General features: G+C 35.9%; 1 protein-coding gene across 8 annotated transcripts in view; it reads right to left on the reverse strand.

Annotated features, from left to right (window-relative positions):
* Positions 1-22511, reverse strand: part of mtd (TLD domain-containing protein mustard) — a 1649382-nt gene that overhangs the window by 948119 nt on the left and 678752 nt on the right. For 2 of the 8 annotated variants that reach the window (XM_069846153.1, XM_069846152.1), the window contains exon 1: positions 10033-10241. The exons of 3 other annotated variants lie outside the window; for them this stretch is intronic. The gene's annotated coding sequence lies outside the window, so the exon portion shown is untranslated. Of the gene's footprint in view, positions 1-10032; positions 10242-22511 lie in introns of those variants that run through there. 3 more of the 8 variants (XM_069846154.1, XM_069846155.1, XM_069846160.1) reach the window with 3 other exon arrangements.

Raw genomic sequence — 22511 nt, forward strand, 5'->3', positions numbered from 1 at the left:
AATGGGGTAGGGTGGCCGGTTCCTTTCCCCCTCCATTGCATGCATCGCCGACTAGCTCATATTACACTAGTCAGACTTCAGATGCATACAAACAATAGTTCTTCCTCTGACACATATCGTCAAGTGAGATGTACTGCCTGATAACAGATGTACATATCAGCCAGAATCTCAATCAGAGAATTTTAGTTACTTAGGTACCCAAAGCAATATTTGATATTTGATATATTTATTTGTACAACTCTTATTTGGTAATGGGTCGCCACCACATCTCTGTATTCGTGCTCCCCATTACCTTCTAATTACAATAAACTTTCATTGACGTGTGTAGTCATCTTATTTTACCTTTGTTATCTCTATTACTGTAATACCTATTCTCAAGTTGCTTTCTAACCTCTCCCCTTAAAATTTTCTCTTTTTTCTAATGAACACCTCACCACTTTTATTGTTTACTTATATTTGAAGTACTTCCTATCGTCTAAAATTTCCCTAATTTTGAACTAACTTTTACTAACACTACCCAAAGCAATAATGAATCGCATAGATATTTCAAATTCACTTACTAAATTGATGAAAACCTTGGGTATTATAAACGCTGTTATAAAGCCAACACTCGTCCAAACGCAAATAAGAATACAACTTTACAAAACCTTAGCTCGATCAGTTTTGACTTTTGGTTGTGATGCATGGACAATTAGAAACCAGAAATGAGACCCAACAACCGCGGCTGAGATGCGATTATGAGAAGAACGGCGGGATACACTAGATGGGACCACAAGAGGAATGAAGACGTCCTCAATGAACTGCATATCGAACCAGAGAGAAAAAAAGGATAAACCATGTCAACAGGATAAAATAATCCTCCGTTACATACAGCCAGAGAGAAGATCAACAGGACGTGGAACATGGTGGAATACCCAAAAATCTACTTCTAATTCTATTCAAACCTAAGCTGTCATTTGAACCTCGATCTTACAACAGCTCGCTATCTATTCACCTGCTTACCAAAAAGCGTATTTGTAAGGCATATCAAAAACCTGAACAAACTAAACCTAACTTGTCACCGATCGCCTATCTTTCCAGATATTGGCAGCACTGCTACACTCATTTCGAAGAGCCCTCTGCTGGCTATTCTCGAAACTAAAACTGACATTATGTAAAGGACTGACATGGCGAATTGTTTATTCAGTTAGATTGTGTAAACGTAGTGTATTAGAGTACATTTACATAATTTGTGCCTTGTGTACATTTGCGAAGTTATTACGTACATCTGTCAGAGGCTGCACTAATGCGAGAAAGTCATTTTTGGTCAAAATAATTGATTTTTTGTTTTTATCTTTAAGAAATTGTTTATTTATCTAAAGATGCTCTCTGCCAATTTTCATGGCCATACGACCGATCTATCAGCTGTTTAGGGCCACATTTTTAAAAGGCCGCGCGCTCTGTCTGGTAATTTAAATGCCCCATCAACGTCCTCTATTCTGAATTCTGTGATCATTTTCGAAATTACGCTGTATTTCATACATTATTTATTATATTAGATTTCCGTTTGAACCAGTGTAGCTTCTCGACTTCTCGAAATAGTTTAGAGAATCCAACACATGATTTCCTTTGAAACCTATTCAGTTACAAAGGAGAGCACAACTCTTGTCTAAATGAAATTTCTACTTGTTGCTAGTAGCCATAACAACGTGTTTTCCAAGCTTGGTTTTCGTTTGTGATACAAGAAATATTTGCAAGTTTCTAATAGTTTTATTGTTAGTGTTATAATAGTATCTACAGTCTATAGTGATTTGTAAATAATAGTTATCTAGTGTTTTCATAAGTTTACATTGTTTTTTTTTCAGTCGAGTCCACACCTGTGGAGTTATGGTTAGCACGTCTGGCCGCGAAACCAGATGGCCCGGGTTAGATTCCCGGATGGGACAAGTTACCTTGTTGAGGTTTTTTCCGGGGTGTTCCCTGAATTCAATATGAGCAAATGGTGAGTAACTTTCGGTGCTGGACCCCGGACTCATTTCACCGGTATTATCACCTTCATCTCATTCAGACGCTAAATAACCTAAGATGTTGATAAAGCGTCGTAAAATAACCTACTAAAATAAAAAAAATAAATAAAAATTCAGTCAACATCTTTATTTACTAGTGTAGGTTAGGTGTACACAGCGTGGTAGTATATATAAGGGTAAGTTCTGCATATAATACTACATATTTCGAAATGCCTAGAAAACCAAAGACAGAGCTCTGATTCATTATTATTATCCCAAACTTTGAAATCAATTTTCTCCACTTTCATTTTTTTTTTTGGAAATTTTGCATTGTTAAAAATACTACTCTTTCTACAAATTTTGTACTAAATGCATGGTTTTTTGTAGAGTATTCGTAACAAAACTTAGCTACTATCAGGATTATACCTAACACTCATATTTTTTAAATATTAGGCCTAATTGGTTTTCTTTATGTTAGAGTTGAATTTTTTTCTGTTTCTACACTTTAGTGCAAAAATAGTTTAAATTATCTTTTTAGCAAAATAAAAAGAAAATTACATAATCAGTTTTGTTTCCGAGGGTCTGAAAAGAACGTAGACAAAATTTCAGGCTAAATTACTTGAATTTGTGGGAGGAGTAGCAATTTTTGAAAACCTAAATTTACATAATTTAAAATTACAAAATTTTTAATAATTCATACATTTATGCACCAAATGAGATGAAACTTTGTACAGAGACCATTTATATGCAGCAGGATAAGTACAAAATTTCAGAGCTCTACCTAGAATAGTTTAGAAAATTGAAATGCCACATCAGTCTACCCATTTAGGCCTACTCAATTTGTGGCTTGCGTACATTTGCGAAGTTATTACGTACATCTCTCAGTTTAATACAAGTTTAAAAAACGTAACGAAAATCAGATGCATCATAAAATGTTGTGCGTGACGAGATCAAAGAATCAATTAAAAGGAGTAGTAAATAATTCACATTTCTGAATGAACACACGTGACCTTACAAGTAAAAAATGACTATGTTACCAGTTAACATACTACTATAACTGTACATATAGGCTACTTAAGTAATCATAGCGAACAAACACTGCATAGATTACTCAAAAATAATATTTAAACATTTGCGGAAACCAAACAAGTCAATAAGGGTGCTATGCATAGACATTTCGCTAGCCCGCGCTACGAGCGTGCTAAACTAGCCCCGGCTATCGATTGGTTAAGGCTGGTTCACAATAAGCCGAGAACGGAAACGACAACGAGAACGAAAACGGAAATAATGTTAAATGTATTTAAATGGGAGCATTCACAATTAACTATTGGTTAATGGTTTATGAATATGAAAAACGTTAGTTCGATGTTCATCCACCGGAAGCCCGCGCTAATAATGTCTATGAACATGGCCCTAAATGATTTGAGTGCAGATGAACGGGACATATTTCCGTTACGTAAAAAAAAGGAAGGAAAAAACTGTTTGTGGAACGAAAGAAGGAGCTTTCATTTCGTCTATAAATAAAGACTAATTTCACACCGGTATGAGTGGAGCAGGACAGCATCCAATAGAATAAAAAAAAAAAAAAGCTTTCTAATCACGACATCCAACCAAAACAGTCACCTGCCGACCATGACTAACAAACCAACAAACCGGCCATTCACTCTATTTCGCCTGTGTCCGTACTAAGATGACAAAAGAAAACGCAACAACACCAATATATTTGTACAAACGTTACTTCGAGTTTGAAAACCAAGAAATTCTTGGCCAAATAGCGCCCACATAATCTTATATACGGAAGACACATGACTTTATAATTATGAAGCAAAGTGAAAACGGAACAGATGCATTATAGGGGCCACCCATCACACATTACACGCAAAAAAAAGGTCAGCGGAAGTAATGGTTCGATTAGCGTTTTTAGCATTCGATATTCGATAAACATTAAATGCTACCAAATTAAAAAATTAAATAAAAAATTTAAACAATTTGTTACTACTGATGTGATTTTAATCACTTTGCATTATATTTTTGGGTGAATGTTACTTATGTCCCGCCCACTATAGGAGACATAGGCCAGTTTTACACGAATCCTAAACATATTTAGTATAACTTGTTGCTTGTGGGCCATCCCAAACCCCGACCTCTGTCCCTAAGAGCGCCAGTCCTTATATATCCGTCAGTCAATGCCTACTGACAAATAAAAGCAATTGACAATAGATATCTCAACGATAATTTGGTCTAGGGAGCATTCTCTTTTGGCACAAGGATGATTTATGTAACATGTTTCTAAATTATTAGTCTTTTAAATACTGGTACATTCTTTAATAAATCACTGAAAAACAAATGTGAATATACAGGATGTGGAGTGAGTACGAAATTATTATCTTTTATTTTTTGGCGCATCATTTTTACGTAAATAAAGATAAATAAAAACTAACATGCCATATAACATTACTTTAAGCCATACAGAAAACAAGCATCAATAATATTCACCATTCTTAATGATCTTGGGATAGAAAAAAACGTATGGAATAGAAATTACATACAAATGTGCGTGTAATAAACAATAAGCAAACCATCTTCGATTAATCATTTCAAACAACGTGAATATAGCGTGGATTGTGTAGGAACATAATTTCTTATATGTTGCTCCCAATGTGCATCATTGTTAACTTATGAAAACAAATGAAAATTAACATGGCATATAAACACTATTTGAACAAAGATAGGAGATATTAAGTAATATTCAGCGTTATTAATTATATTCGGATGGAAAATAACAATTAAATATGTATAAAATAGAAATTAATACAGGTGAGCATATAAAAAACAGTAAGTAGAATCATATTTGATTAATAAGCTTAAATTACTCCAGGTTTAGTGTAAGAGTGGCCTATATCTAACGATGTCTCCCAAGTAGTAGGCTACAAGTCAACAAAATAAAACCGACTGTTAATTTAGAAGTTGGCAATATATTTTATGTCTATTATAACAACAATACATATCGATAGTAGCATTCATACCATTCAACCAATAAGGAGATTGGCCCCTATAATGCATCTGTGCCGTGAAAACTATCACAAGGGATTCTGATATATAAACCCACTTGCCCGCATATGAAATGTGGATCAAGTTTTGATCCGACAATCCCACTCACTGCACTACCATAACCTAAACTTTGCTAGTTTTTATACTAAACTAGTGGCTTGTGCAGCAAATGCTGCAAACTAAGTTCATGAGACGTTCAAATAAACATTTTTCAGATTTATTTTCAATGAAGAATACCAGACATTCTGAAAGTTATTTGCTTCCATTATATTGAAACATACTCTCTCTCGAGCCAATACTGAAGAGAACCACGCATATAAATATCTACACCACACCGCAATTAAATATATGAAAAAGACCCAACCCCACTTGATTAATAACTATAAAAATATTTGATTTTTAATAATATTATCTTACGCAAGTTTTATAGCTTTCAGTAACATATACTATATATACTACAGAGTGATGTATATAGAACTGACACATTTCTTTCTTTCTTTATTTCAAAAGGAATGGTGCTAGCCACAATTTGTTATACCTCAAATGTAGAGTATCTTTGGGAGATTACTAACCTCTATTGCAATGTTGAAAATGCTTTATTTATTCGGCTGGAAATTCACTTAATGACCAGTTTTTAACATTAAATTAGGCAAAAGACTTTTCATTCCCTGTCACGAGATGCGCAGATGTTTATTCTTTATTCTGTATATTTATTGTTATATTCTTTTAGATACCCAGTTGTTTCCAATTTGTTTACCAGTCCCAGTACTGTGTTTCTTTGGGGGGATTACGAACACCAAATTCTCTCTGGTATGCCCTTTGAGTAGCTGTAATTGAATTCCTAATCCAGTATTGCTTCACAAGGAAGAGTTTTTAATTTAATGTGCACTGCATTTTCAGTGACTAAAACAAAATGTCGAAAACAGCTGCCAACAATAAGGAATAAAGAATAAACATCTGCGCATCTCGTGACAGGGAATCAAAACTCCTGCTTAATTTGACGTTAAAAACTGGTCATTAAGTGAATTTGCAGCCGAATAAATAAAGCATTTTCAACATTTACTATAGAGGTTAGTAATCTCCCAAAGATACTCTACATTTGAGGCATAACAAACTGTGGCTAGCATCATTAGTTTTGAAGTAAAGAAAGAAAGAAAGAAAGAAAGAAAGAAAGAAAGAAAGAAAGAAATGTGTCAGTTCTATATAAATCACTCTGTATATACCCGCCACTCAGTAAAATATAGAAATCAAAATCTAATTTAAGTTATTCTCTACATCTACTTACATAACCCCAAACGTTTCACTTTCATATCATCAATATAGCATTAATATGTATAATTAGTGAAAAATAGTCACATCATGGCATTAACTACAATAATATTTCATTTCCAATAGTAATAATATCATCAAACCACCTCAAGTTTTATAATTTTTAATATCGAATACACAGCTGTACCCAGCAAATTACACACCACAGAATCGAACATGTAAATTATTTTAGTAACTTAAGTTTTAAATAACCAATTTAATTTGAGCTCTAAATATGTCAGCATTCTTGCAGATCATGGCCTTCGTGTAATATTATTTACTGTAGTGTGTGTTTTGTTTTATTGTCAAATGCTATTAGCTAGTTCTCAAAACTGACGACAGATGGATTTTGGAAAATAGGAAAATGATGTAGGAAAATCGACATTTCACTGAAAACTATTTTTATGAAAAACTTTGGGTTCCAAGCTTCAAAATGAGGGATCATTTATTGAAATCCGTTCAGCCGTTTTCCCGTAATTTCCATTACCAGTTCAAATTATATATATAGATAGGTCGATTGAATAAAATGGCAACATTTACGAAACGTTAAAAATTAATTATTGCAATATTATACTCCTATGCTGCATAAAACCATATTATCATTATGAAGTTTAATCCAGATTGTCTTTTGTCAAGTTGAACCATCTCCTACCACCGTATCTGCCATTACATTGCAATAAGTCTATCACTATTTATATATTCGTTGTTATGACTACGGTGCATTACATGTTCAAACAAAAGCATATCGATGTTGTTGAATAGCTACCTCGTATGTCAAAAAAAATTCAATTTTACAGGAGAGCGAGGAAACATTTTAAAATATCGAAAATGAAGAAATGTTTAACATACGAGGATATTTAAATCTCTTCTTGTGAAGTTTGTATCAACGACTTTACTTAAGATGTGTTTGTAGAAGATTCGAGAAAATTTCTTTGATGGTAATAAAGCCTAAGTGAAATTATATTTTGTTCATTTTTTTACATATGAGTTTGCTGTTCAACACCATCGATACAGAATTAAATCAAAACCTCTAGTTCAACCTTTGAATTCAGAGAAATGCAAATTAAAGAGAAATTCGCACGCCGGCATATATATTTTTTTACTTTAGTAGGTTATTTTACGACGCTTTATCAACATCTTAGGTAATTTAGTGTCTGAATGAGATGAACGTAATAATGCTGGTGAAATGAGTCCGAGGTCCAGCACTGAAAGTTACCCAGCATTTTCTCATATTGGGTTGAGGGAAAACTCCGAAAAAACTTCAACCAGGTAACCTGCCTCGACCGGGAATCGAACCTGGGCCACCTGGTTTCGCAACCAGACGCGCTAACCGTTACTCCACAGGTGTGAACGGAATATATAAACTAACAAATATTTTCTAAACCGTATCTTGCGAAACCTCGTCTACAGAAAAAGATCTCCAAAACAGGTCTTTATCAGTGTAAAATTTCTGTGAACTTATTGCAAGAGTAAAGATTACCCTACAGATTGAATGTACCGATTCAGCTATTTCAGGTTGATGAATTTACAGTATGTCGACATCTGCTCACCTATTTTGAAATAATATATTATTAGGTAAAAGAAGACTTCAAATTAAACATAAATATTGGGTAAATAGAGCAACAGGAAAGATTGTACACTTGTTTATGATAGAGTTAAAAAAATTTAAAAAGTAATATGTTAATAAGCTTTAAGGTCTTTTTTTTTTTTTGTTTTAAATAAACGCGCTTGGTTGAATCTCTCATTAAAAACTAGACGTAAGTGCAAGTTAAAGCCAACATAAATTGAAAAAGATATATGATGGAAAATGAGGTATTAAATGTATATTTATTGCGTATAATTGCTAATCGTGTACCTAGGCCTATATGTTAATTGTAATTTATTAAGTATTTGTTGTGAACCATTATTAATAAATATCCAAATATCAAATTTCTGTGAACCAAAAATATACTGCTATTTTTATTAGGCACTACTATCCATACCATCGTTCGTTAACTAAGTATTTTTTAATTTATTAGGGTGCTATGCATAGACATTTCGCTAGCCCGCGCTACGAGCGTGTTAAACTAACCCCAATTATTGACTGATTACTTGTACAGGATTCATATCATATCGCTAACACTGGTTTATGAATACGAAAAACGTTAGTTCGCTGATCATCCACCGGAAGCCCGCGCTAAGAATGTCTATGAATACAGCCCTTAATGTCATAATAACTCCTGAATGACTTAAATCCTACATTAAGTGTAATGAAATAGAAAAAAATGCATCCAGAACTCAACAACAAGATTCGATTAGAATATTATACAGTTTCAGTTGCTAGAAATTGGAACTCTCTTCCGAGTGATGTAAGGGGTTGTTGGACAATAACTTCATTTAGGTCAAAATTACATAAATTCTTACTTAACAGATTAATCGCTGATTAATAGAAGAAAGAAAGAAAGTTGGCTTCCCTTATGAAAAGGTTGCCAGATTTGACAAAGCGTATTACATATAATTTGGAAACAGACCTAAAAGGTAAAATGATATGCATTTGAAACTATGAGGGAATCGAATATACAAAATGTCAGAAAAATTTACACCTAAGTAGAGTTTGTTCTCATTTACAGTTAAGAAAGGGGGGGAAAAAATATCATCAGATAGGTTAGAATGACATTAATGCCATATACCGCGAGAAAAATAATAGTAAGGATTTACGTATTGGCATTGATATCTAAACCATCGGTTAAGATAACTTGAAATTTCCATTATCACTCCCATACAAATGATTTCTCAATATCTGAACCGACCCTTTGAGGGCACTAATGGCTATTTCCTTCACAATGCTGTGTGTTACTTATAACGAAACTAACATCTGTCCATTGTTATTATTATCATTAATTTCTCTAAATAGATTTACAAAACCTCTAATGGCAATTACATTAATATTCTCATTATATAAATATATTTTAGATTTATATATATATATTTTTTTTCTCCCTGTAACATAATCCTAGTAAGCTTATATTAAATTAATTTTCATCATTTTACTAGCTATCTCAAATATTAAATAATTATAATTGATTGAATTAAATTAGCTCATAAATTAAGTTACTACTTTACCTTATAGGTTTATCTAAATTTAAATAAATTTGTAGTCTACTAGTCGTTAAAATTGAAGAATATTTCTGGAGAACCTTTTAAGTGTAGTGTAAATATTTGTAATTTAAATATGTATTGTATTGATTAAGGCTGGTTGAGTGGAAGAGAAGGCCTTATGGCCTTAACTTTGCCAGCGAAAATAAAACATTATTATTATTATTATTATTATTATTATTATTATTATTATTAGTATATTTCAGCAAGAGTGTCTTATTTCGATACGCTAAATAAAACACGTGTACAATTTTAAACGTCAAATTGTGGTTATTACATAAATAAAAAACTTATATCAAGTAAAATTCGGAATAATTTCAAAATTATCGTATTTGAACACGCTATTTTCTATAATGTCGCACGAAGTAGAACGAGGGCACTGCTAGAAACGTCAAAACAAGATTTTAAAATGTATTCTCGAAGTAGAATTTCTGAGAGGTTAATTTAAAATTCGTTAAACACGCGTACTCGTGTCAGAAACAAACAAGCACTCACTAATATTGAATCTTCATTTTAAAGAATACTAGAAATGTATTCACTCATATTTACCTACCTCCAACTATCACAAGAAAATCACTCAAAAATAACACACGCGATATAACAACACAAACACAGAGTCCAGGAGTAATCCTTCAAGAGCGCACTGCACAGCACATTCCACCCCAAAAAACAACGCGGACAGCTAACGTCGACTGCTCCCGGGCGACTGACTGAACGTACCGTTACACTCTGTCTCAGTCACCAAGAGACAACAACCTACTTGCTGCTAGGGTCTGCAGTCCGTACTCAACCCACCACACACTACACACACTCTCCTCTCCTTTCTCCAACATCTCCAAGATAACTCAGACCTCAATTCCGAGTACTGCATGCCTCTGTGCACTGCGGACTGCATACGTCCAGGGGACGGCGTCAATGCACTTCGAGTGGCAATCGTAATAGGATAAAAGCAGTGTTTTCGGTATTCATTACTAAATAGCCAAATTGGCTAGTCTCTTATACATGAGACGACTCATCTCGCCTAAGGTATTCCGTGGTTTTCCTCAGGCGTAAGACAAATGTCGGGATGAGCCCTATAAGAAATGGGCCACGGACCTATATGCCCTTCCCCATATATATTCCACCCTTATTATAAACGATGTATGCCTTAGTTCAGATAATATTAATAGTCTATTAAATATACGAGGTCACTCAATAAGTCGCAAATTGAAAGGACAGGGACCTCTCAAATTGCAGATTAGATTACACGGCGCTTCTTCCGACGGCCTTCACATGCTTTGTCATCGAACAACAGATGACGGCGTCTTGCCATCCTAACGGCAAACACCAGCCAACTCCTCCTCGCCCCGTTCAGTGATCAATTGATCAGCCCCCCTCGCGTATGTGGTACCTAAGAGGTTACGTCCAATTTCGGCTTCCCCTTCAAAATTTTCTAGAGCTCCTTCAGGGGAGCAGCGTAACCCGGAGTGAGACTAGTGGCCAACAGGCTTGGAGCTCACATATTTAGTTTTGTACAGCCCCCAACCCCTTGCAAGGACGCGTTTTGCGTATCTTTTAAATTTTCCTCCCAATTCTCCTTCGATTTTTCGATTTTCGATTCATTACTACAGTGATGTCAAAGCAAGCGCATTTTTCTGACCTTCACGTCGTGCGCGGGCAGCAAGCGCTAAGTATGGAAAGAGGAAGGGTTGTGTATATGAATAAGCAACCTGTTGAATTAAGAAAACAGTGGTGCACAAACTTACGTCGTTATTTTTATATGGCTTCTTTCTGTTTAATACACTCAGGGACAAAAAAAAACCGGACACTTTAATATTTGCTGGTATTTTGCAAAATATTACCTTCTGATACAATGTTATGGTAGCCATCTGTTGTTATGGAGACGTGTATACATTGTTGATTGTTTTTTGTTTTATAAACAAGCCATTACAACCAAATATTCCAATTTTGCTTTCGGAGGCTCAGCTATAACAATTTTGTCTCAACCATTTTGTGCTTCATTATCGTTATCATTCGTTATTTCTTTATTTTTACATTTTCTGAGTTTAAGTGGGGTTGTAGCATTTGTCTTAAAACAAAATGCTACCTGAAGATGTGGCTCGAGCTGTAGCCCTTTACGATGATGGACGCAATGTATGTTACATTGCAAATGTTATGAATATGGCTAGAAGCTCAACCTATGATGCCATAAAACAGTATAGAGAGACCCTAGAATATACCAGAAGACCAGGTTCGGGTCGTCAAGAGCTAGAAATCCAAATGAAGACAGGTATATGGTGTTGAGAGTTCTTAGGGAGCGCAACCTGCCAGCTACTAGTGTAGCCCAGCAATTTGTTAACATGCATGGACGCCCAATTTCGGCCAAAACAGTTAGAAGGAGGTTGAAAGCAAGTGGACTGATATCAAGTAGACCTGCAACTGGTCCCAGACTTCTCAGGATGCATCGAGTTGAACGACTGCGTTTTGCAAATCATCACAGCGATTGGAGAAATGGACAGTGGAGCTGTGTTCTGTTCACCGATGAGTCCCGTTTCAATCTGTGCTCACCTGATGGACGTGAAAGAGTTTGGAGAAGGAGGGGAGAACGATTTTCACAGTGTTGCATTACCGAAAATGTGCCGTATGGAGGTGGTGGAGTGATGGTTTGGGCAGGAGTGTGTACGGATGCTCGTAAAGAGTTGGTTTTTGTTGAAAATGGAAGACTAACAGCTGATATGTATATAAATGAATGTTTGACTGATCATGTTGTGCCATTTGGCCAATTTGTAGGCGATAATTTTGTTTTAATGCATGATAATGCACGGCCGCATATTGCCCATGCGGTCGGAGATTATCTCCAAGAAGTGGGAATCCATGTTCTTCCATGGCCAGCAAGGAGTCCAGACATGAACCCAATTGAACACGTGTGGGACATGCTGGGACAGCGTCTTAAGAATAGACACCGAGACCAGAATCGTTACAAGAGTTGAGGCGAGCACTTGGCGAAAAATGGGAACTTATTCCTCAAGAAGACATTGCTAACCAAATTGAGAGCATGCCAAGACGTATGGATGCAGTTATTTGAGCCAGAGGGGGTAATACCCGTTATTAAAAAAAGTTTTTAATGTTTAAGGCACCATAAAATGAAAAAACAGTTAGACCAAACGATGCCATGGTTATACGCCCTTTGTAATTTTTTGTAAATTTTCTCATCAGATATTTTTATTTTTTTCAAATGTTGTCGTATAAGGTGCTAAATGGAACATTCTTTTGTTTAAATGCGTTTTGTTTCATTTTGAAATAATTGGCAACAAAATACAAGCAAATATAGAAGTGTCCGGTTTTTTTTGTCCCTGAGTGTATTATCTATATTGTCTGTAAAACAAAAGTACTAACACTGATTTCTTGATATTGCAGTTGTGTTTTAAATCTTAATAACCAGGCTTCGAGACTTCGGACCCAATAGAGCAGTTCAGTGGGAAATCCGCATAACGGCGTACTGAGTATAGTGGTAAAGCGTACAGAGGGTGGGGGTACTGTAGAATGAATGCCAACAAATACGCAAAGGAAAACGCTCTGGATTTGAAGGTTCTGACGAATAATTTGGTTTTCATACAAACTGTGTCTGAAACTATTACACGGTTAGAGAAGTCAGAGCAAGAGATGCCGGAAGCCCTCAAATTAATTTAGAAAATGATGCAGAGAATTAATGAGACATCAAGTACACCGGTTACTGAACGTGTAAAACAGAAGTGGAAAGCAGTTTTATGTAAAAATAACTGATATGGAACATTGTGTAACATAAACAGCAAATTAGTGGACATGGAGTCACCCTAGAATAAAGGACTGTCTCTTAGAGACTGCAATGTTGTTAGGTTTTTTCGTTTTCCTCCTATCACGTCACACGGCGTAGAACGTAGCTTTCTATAGTACAAACTTTGGCAGATAACCGAAAAAGATTTACGTTTGAGACACTGAAAATGTATCTTGTAGTAGGTACATTGCAATTCGGTACTGTAACTGCACTTCCAAAAGACGACCAATAGGATAAATGAAAAAAATTAAATTGCTACATGCTTATTTCCACCATTAATACTGTGTATAATTAAACACAAATGCTTATAAAAGACAGGAGAATACATGCTTTTCACATTCTTTTGACATTGTCATAGTGTAATGTATATTTACTTTCAGAATGTACGTATATGTGTTTCCCCATACTACCGTACTATACTCTAAATAGCAACGTTGTTACCTCAACACATCTCTATCTATCTGCAGCGAGTCAACAACCTATAGTTCATGCACAGTAAACTTATTGTATCGGGTCCAAAGTCTCGAAACCTGTTAATTACATAATAGAGAGTTAAGAAGAAATATTCACTTAAATTCCATAGTAATATAATATTATACTGTATTAAGTGGATAAAACACATCATTCATAAAGAAAGTAGTATTCCAAAGAAAGAGATTGAGTATGACATGATAAGTTGGAATTTATATTGATGGTATTTTTAGCCTTACAAAAGTAATCAATAAACTAATCAAAACAATATTACAGTATAAAGCAAAGTTACCTAGGTACTGTATCTGTTTTAAGATTAACTAATATTACATAACAAAACTCTTATCGCATTATGCTTTTAAGGTGATATTTGTAAGCAACTTCCTATCATCAGAATATTAAATTATTTTCTCGAAATCTGCTGAAGCTATACAGCTGACATTTTTACAACACATGGGCACGTATCTTTTGCTTATGATGTAACAGTAGTTGCTTTGTTAATTCATTTCCTTACAAATGATTTCCATGCGAATATTTTCAAAATTTTCAATACACTATCTTCAGTAATACGTATATACGGTATATTACATTTACGAAAACATTCTGTAAGGCTACTAAATAAATAGGCCTATACCTGAAAATTTCACTTTTCTATACGAAAACTTGAGAAAATATTTGTTTTGAATAAAAAAATCAAACTTGTGAAAAATGAGCATTAAAATTAAAATTTACATTCTTATAATGCACTTATACTTCTCAGGCAAATCTAAAAATTACCATGGATACAGTTTTAATAAGTTCTCTTCCCTTTATCTATTGAATCAGTGCTGGCCATCCCTGAATATAGCTCGACTAAGCGGCATATACCAGCTCTTTTGTCTGTCTCCTTTCCGCTGTAAAGCGCTCAGGCTCTCCTGGGCTCTAAAGCGCGCGCTTGCTCCTGTGGGCATCAACTGACATGCCAGCATTACTACGTTGGCGATAAAACTAGGCACAATGGCGCTCTAGCCGTTATACAGTCGTTCTTGGTAAACGGACGGTTAAAATCGCAGCTTCAAGACAGATGGGAGCAACTGTCGTGGTTTTGAATTCCGTCTGATTGCAGAAGTGTTTATCCATTGTAAAGTATCTTCAAGTGTTGTCTTAGGCAAGGCCTGTACTATGGTAAACAAACAGTTATTCTCGAAACAAATGTTTGTTGCTGTTTCAAACATCTTCAATACACACTGAAGCAATCAAGTCATTACCACATACATACAGTACTTAACAAAAGTTTAAGACCATGAGCAAATTTCATATAATTATTTCCTGGTCCTATATTTTTGTTTCTATTTCCCTCATGAATATTTTGTCAATTATTTGGACTGTGAGACATCTATCGACGCAAAGAAAGTAAAATTATGACATTTAGTTTTCGAGTTATGATTTTAATGAAATATTTTGTTACTGTAAAAAATGTTACATTTATAATTACGGAATAATTTATTCATGCTAAACCAACATGTTTATTGTAGTGATGATTTTTTTCAAGCAATTTGAGAAGTGTGAGAACACATTGGCACCAGAAAGAAAAATTTAAAAAATTTATTTTCGTTTTATAATTTTTTGCATATTTTTCCAAAATAAGGAAAATAATAGTAGAAATAACGTTAAGTAAAGGCATTCATAGCTTCACTGTGGAATAAGCTAACGTAATCGGACCTACGCCAATCGAAAGTACGAAATCACGTGACATTACTACAGATACTACGTTAGCTTATTCCACAGTGAAGCTATGAATGCCTTTACTTAACGTTATTTCTACTATTATTTCCTTATTTTCGAAAAATATGCAAAAAATTATAAAACGAAAATAAATTTTTTAAATTTTTCTTTCTGGTGCCAATGTGTTCTCACACTTCTCAAATTGCTTGAAAAAAATCATCACTACAATAAACATGTTGGTTTAGCATGAATAAATTATTCCGTAATTATAAATGCAGCATTTTTTACAGTAACAAAATATTTCATTAAAATCATAACTCGAAAACTAAATGGCATAATTGTACTTTCTTTGCGTCGATAGATGTCTCACAGTCCAAATAATTGACAAAATATTCATGAGGGAAATAGAAACAAAAATATAGGACCAGAAAATAATTATATGAAATTTGCTCATGGTCTTAAACTTTTGTTAAGTACTGTAGTTCCTGTGTGCCTTCAAGTTAAAATTTTAATGGTTTCTTAGGACTACTTCACAAACAAAACAAACCAACAGAAATAATAAAACCCATAAAATAAGATATTTCAAGTAGAATAACTGACATTTTAACCTCACATCAATGGTCACTTCAGCTATAATCTTATGTCTATCAACATACAGAATCTAAAGCGAAAGTGGAGCTGGAGGTTGCAATGAATAATTCTATATATATATATATATATATATATATATATATATATATATATATATATATATATTAGTAGGTTATTTTACGACGCTTTATAAACATCTCAGGTTATTTAGCGTTTGAATGAGATGAAAGTGATAATGCCGGTGAAATGAGTCCGGGGTCCAGCACCGAAAGTTACCTAGCATTTGCTCATATTGGGTTGAGGGAAAACCCCGGATAAAAACCTCAACCAGGTAACTTGCCCCGACCGGGAATCGAACCCGGGCCACCTGGTTTCGCGGCCAGACGCCCTGACCGTTACTCCACAGGTGTGGACAATTCAATATATAATACAATTATATTTCCTATGATAATCAGCAGGGAAGAAAAATCACATACCATCAAATTAGAGAACCAACTACTGGAACAGGTTAAGCAATTCAAATATCTTGATTCTGTTATCAACAGTGATGGTAGAATAGAAGGAGAAATCAATAATAGAATTTCAGCAGCAGGAAGACTGTATTATTATGTTGAACAAAACTTTTATTAATAAAAAAGAAGTCTCTAAGAAAACTAAATTAACAGTAGGGCTATATAAAACCACGTATAACCCCACATTAATATATGGAGCCGAGACATGGTCTCTGACCTCCAAAGATAAGAGTCAACTACAAGCCATGGAAATGAGATATTTAAGAAGAATAGAAGGAAAAACTAGAAGAGAGAGAATACGGAACCAAACAATAAGGCTAGGTCTGGGAATTGATCCTCTCGTAGAACAAATAAAATTATCACAATTAAGATGGTTTGGACATCTGGCTAGAATGAGCAATGATAGATTTCCTAAAAATAGCGTGGCAAGTTAGAATGGAGGGAAAAAGACCTAAAGGAAGACCGAGGCAGACCTGGGAACAAGGAATCTAAGATACCATACGGGAGAGAGGGATCGAATGGAAAGAGGCAAGGTCCATTGCTCAGGACCGTGTGAGATGGAAGGCTCTTTGTAAAACCTCTACACCAGGTGGTAGAAGAGGATCCACTAAGTAAGTAAGTTAAGTATTTATTTCGGTGTTTTGAGAGTTAGCCATTCGAATCTATTTATTTCCTCGTTTGGTGTTTGCCAGATCTTTCAGACGCCTTGAAACCAGCACTTGTTTTCATGCACAAATGTTTCTTATACTTTATCTATATGGGAACATGAAATAAATGCTGTGGATGTATAAACAACTTGGTATTTTTGTACTTGGTTATTTAACGACGCTGTATCAACTACTAGGTTATTTAGCGGCCATGGGATTGGTGATAGCGAGATGGTATTTGATAAGCGACTGAGAATTCGCCATAGATTACCTGACATTCGCCTTCCGGTTGGGGAAAACCTCTGAAGAAACCCAACCAGGTAATCAGCCCAAGCGGGAATCGAACCCACGCTCGAGCACAACTCCGGATCGCCAGGCAAGCGTCTTACAAGCAAACATTCTGATGGAGGCAGATAAAAAAGATAATGTTTTTTCTTTCACTAAGTTAATGTAAATAGAAGTGCTTATACAAATTTTGGCCACTCGACCGCAATTACGAGGGCCGTAAAAAAATAAGTTCATCAGTGACCGTTAACAGCAAGAAAACACAATTTCATTGGAAAATTTATTGGGACAGACACAGCAATTATTTTTTCAACATATTTCCCACCGGAATTGAGACATCTGTCATATCATGGGATCGACACAGAGGTGCAGACGGCTGTCAAGCGCTGGTTCCGATCCCAGGCGGCTGACTTCCACGACACAAGGACACAAAAACTGATCCCATGGTATGGCAAAATGGCTCTATTCCAGTGGAGGATATGTTGACAAATAGCACAATAATTGCTGTATCTGTTTCAATAAATCTTTCCATGCAATTGTGCTTTTTTCTGTAAAAGGCCTCAGGGAAGATCACTTTCTCGACGGCCTCGTAATTGCGGTCGAGTGGCCAAAATTTGAAAAAGCACTTCTTTGGACATTATTAAAATTGTGGAAGGAAAAAAAATAACCTTTTTATCTACCCTCATCAGAATGTTTGCTTGTTAGCCGACTGAATCACGCGGTGTCCACAACTTAGTAACAGACGGAAATTAAAAAGCTGTTTATATAAAAACTTAAAAAACAGTGATACGAGCGTTGGAAGGGCGTAATCAAGATGTGTAGCCTACTTAAAATTTTCTATTGACACAAGGGGATTGTTAGCATCACACTACATACAAAAAAAAAAGCTTATTTTACTTGATAACATTTATTTTCGCTTCTATATATTAATATACGAGTAGCATTAGTCTAGTAATAACAACAACAACAATAATAATAATAATAATAATAATAATACTAATAATAATAATAATATGCATTTTATTAGTTCAATATCATTTCATTTAGTGTTCTGCCCAAAGGTAGGTTTTTCACTGCAAACCCAGCTTTCTCCAATCTTTCCTATTATCTGCTTTCCTCTTTGCTTCCTCATATGATACATATATCTTAATGTTGCCTATATCTTCTTCTGCCCCAAACTCTTCTCCCGTTCACCATTCCTTCCAATGCATCCTTCAGTAGACAGTTTCTTCTCAGCCAGTGATCCAGCCAATTCCTTTTTCTCTTCCTGATCAGTTTCAGCAATTTTCTTTCTTCCTCCATTCTTTCCAACACAGCTTAATTTCTTATTCTGTCTGTTCACTTCCATTCTTCTCCATATCCACATTTCAAATGCTTCTATTAGCTTCCCTTCACTTCGTCGTAATATCCATGTTTCTGCCCCATACAATGCCATACTCCATACAAAGCACTTCACTAGTCTCTTCCTTATTCTTTTTCCAGAGTTCACCAGAAGATGTTCCTTTTTCTATTAAAAGCTTCCTTTGCCATTGCTCTCCTCCTTTTGACTTCCTGGCAGCAGCTCATGTTACTGCTTATAGTATCTACACCTCAAGTATTTGAAGCTGTCCAGTTGCTCTACTGCCTCATTTGAAATTCGCAAGTTTATCTTCTTTATTTTTCTTCCTATGACCATGCATTTATCTTCATCCCATACTGCTCACAGCTGTCATTTAGCTCCAGTAGCATATCCTTTAGTATCATTTCCTCTTCTGCTAACAACGCCATATCATCAGCAAATCTCATGCACTTTATTCTTCTTCCTCCTACTATCACTACTTCCATGTTCTGAAAACAGTTCTTTACTAAATCCTCCTATTATATGTTGAACAGGGTAGATGATATAGGACATTCTTGACGTACTATATTAAACATATAATTTAATTCCAATTATACTGTATCTAAAATTAATTATTTGTGAAATATACGTAACTGGTAGAAATAATGCAAAAAACAAATCCATAAATTTATGATAAATTGATTTAGAAAACACATTTTTCTTAATCTTTCGATTACTTGCTGTGGAGTATTTGCATACAACTTCAATATACACAGTGGTAAACAAATTACACAGTCAGCTGGAAAATATGTTTCTAGATTGTGGCTGTTGCATACAAGAAGATATGAAACAACTCCCGGCTAACTCTCTCTGCTTGGAACAAACAAAACGTTTCGTCTGCATAATATGTTCATGTGGCAAGCTCTAACCTGCTTATCAAGGGCTATTGGGTTTACTGGCAAACAGCCCGAGTCAGTTTCAATGGGCCTGACATTGTTTTGTTTCATGAAGTGTGGTTTAGCCCTTAAGTAACTTCACGCATTTAGGGGCGGAGTCTATCTGTGCCGGAGTGTATTGCGGGCAGCATCAGCTTGAGGCTGCTAAGGAGTAAGATGCTCGAGGTAGAAGGTAGAGTAGAGTTCAGACAGAAATGATTCAATCCCTGCAAGCGATTTCTCGCTTCGTTCAACCAGCACCTCCCCCCAGAGCGACTATTGGCACTAGCCCTCCTACATACCACTTGCGCAAAGGTCTTGTTTCCTCTTTCTACTCTACAGATTCCTTGGATGGACCATAGGCCTACATAGTGGAAGCCAACTTGTTTCAGGCTGTTTGAAACAAAACTGCAGCAAACAAGTTATTATCAAACACACGGTTGCTGCGATCCTTCAAGTTAAAATTTTATTGTAAATAACAGGACGTTTTTCTTTTCATATAATGATCTCCTAAACATCACACTTACTTACTTACTTACTGGCTTTTAAGGAACCCGAAGGTTCATTGCCGCCCTCACATAAGCCCGCCATTGGTCCCTATCCTGAGCAAGATGTACCATTTTAATATTATCTTCCCATCTAAGTCTCGGCCTCCCCAAAGGTCTTTTTCCCTCCGGCCTCCCAACTAACACTCTATATGCATTTCTGGATTCGCCCATACGTGCTACATGTCCTGCCCATCTCAAACGTCTGGATTTAATGTTCCTAATTATGCCAGGTGAAGAATACAATGCGTGCAGTTCTGCGTTGTGTAACTTTCTCCATTTTCCTGTAACTTCATCCCTCTTAGCCCCAAATATTTTTCTAAGCACCTTATTCTCAAACACCCTTAACCTATGTTCCTCTCACAAAGTGAGAGTCCAAGTTTCACAACCATAAAGAACAACCGGTAATATAACTGTTTTATAAATTCTAAATTTCAGATTTTTTGACAGCAGACTGGATGATAAAAGCTTGTCAACCGAATAATAACAGGCATTTCCCATATTTATTCTGCGTTTAATTTCCTCCCGAGTATCATTTATATTTGTTACTGTTGCATTGTCATGAAGGAGCACAACACCTGCAGTAAGCATTCCACGCCTCTTGTTTTGAATGGAACGTCGCAATTTTCACAGTGTTTCACAGTAACGGCGAGTGTTCATTGTTTCACCTCTTGGAAGGAAGTCAATGAGCAGAATGCCCTTCTTGTCCCAGAACACCGTGCACATCATTTTCCGTACCGACAGCGTCTGTTTGAATTTCGTCCTGATCGGAGATCCACTATGCCGCCAATGCCTTGACTGCTGCTTGGTTTCCGGGGTGAAGTTCGAAATCCAAGTCTCATCGCTCGTGACGATCCTGTCGAGGAACTCGTCGCCGTCATCGCGATACCGTTGCAGAAATGTCAGTGCTGCTCCTAAACATTGCATATTGTGTTCTAGTGTCAGGTTTTTCGGCACCCACCTGGCACACACTTTTTTGAACAGCAGGTGCTTAGTTACAATCTCATGCAACAAGGATCGCGATATCTGCGGAAAATGGCTGCTCAGTTCCGTAATCGTGAAGCGACGGTTCTCCATGATGCACTGCCGCACCAGCTCAACACGATCATCATTGATGAGGGACGGTAGCCCACTGCGCTCTTCATCATGGACACTTTGACGACCTTCGGAAAACTGCCTACACCAGCGATGCACCATCTGCTTACTGATGATATTCGGCCCATAGACCTGACAGAGCTGCCGATGAATTTCAATTGGCGCAATGCTTTGTGCATTAAAGAACTTTATCACCGACCGAACCTCGCACGCGGCGGGAGAAAGAATAAGACCTTCCAGCTAAAATAAATCATTATTATTATTATTATTATTATTATTATTATTATTATTATTATTTCGGATCACTGCTGCCACGCTACTGGCACCAGGCGGGACCTGTCCGGCTGGCATATGATCTGTTACGCATGCGCAATTGACACGGCTAATTACGTTTACTTTCAAGGGGAAAAAATCGGGAAACTTACTTTCTGGATGCGCCTCGTACATAGCATAAATATATATAAAAAAAACTGCCGAAGTGGTAAGTAAGATTTCAGCATAAAGACAGTCATAAATCAGATCTTTCATTTTATATCCGCTAATTCCGTCATTAGCTCTTACTAATGATGTAGCTAAATATCCAATATTTCTTTCCGACACCTCGAGTTCTTCCCTTGTTAGCTGGGGTCAGAGTACAAGTTCTCTCACACTGACATAGTACCAGAGTTCGTTCTTTCCCTTCGGGATAATATAATTCATGATCCAAAGTGCCTATTAACCTGTTTATTCCGATATCTAACACATCACTCTGAGGGCTAAAAGGAAAGGGAATACAAATAAGTCAAGTTTGAATGTAATGGTTTCAATATCACGTTTGGACACTGGCGAGTCGAACATATCCGATGAGATCTAACAAATCTATTCATTCTACAGACAATGGCCTATCAATACCAAATTATCACGCACTATACCAGCAATTATCTCACAGTTTCATTCGATAAGAGATACATTGCGTGATCATACTAACCAAAAAAAGTTTCATTCGCAATTTTTCTAGTTTAATTGCAGTAGGTTTCGTGTCAGATATAAATCTGTATGCAGCGTGCCGGAAATCCAGGTCGGTCATATGCCTCGGGCTTTATGTACAGCTGGGGTTGTGATTAATAGTGAAAAGTTCATGTATCATTTTGTCAATT

The sequence above is a fragment of the Periplaneta americana genome, chromosome 14 (genome assembly GCF_040183065.1).
Source record: "Periplaneta americana isolate PAMFEO1 chromosome 14, P.americana_PAMFEO1_priV1, whole genome shotgun sequence".
NCBI classification, from domain to species: Eukaryota; Metazoa; Arthropoda; class Insecta; order Blattodea; family Blattidae; genus Periplaneta; species Periplaneta americana.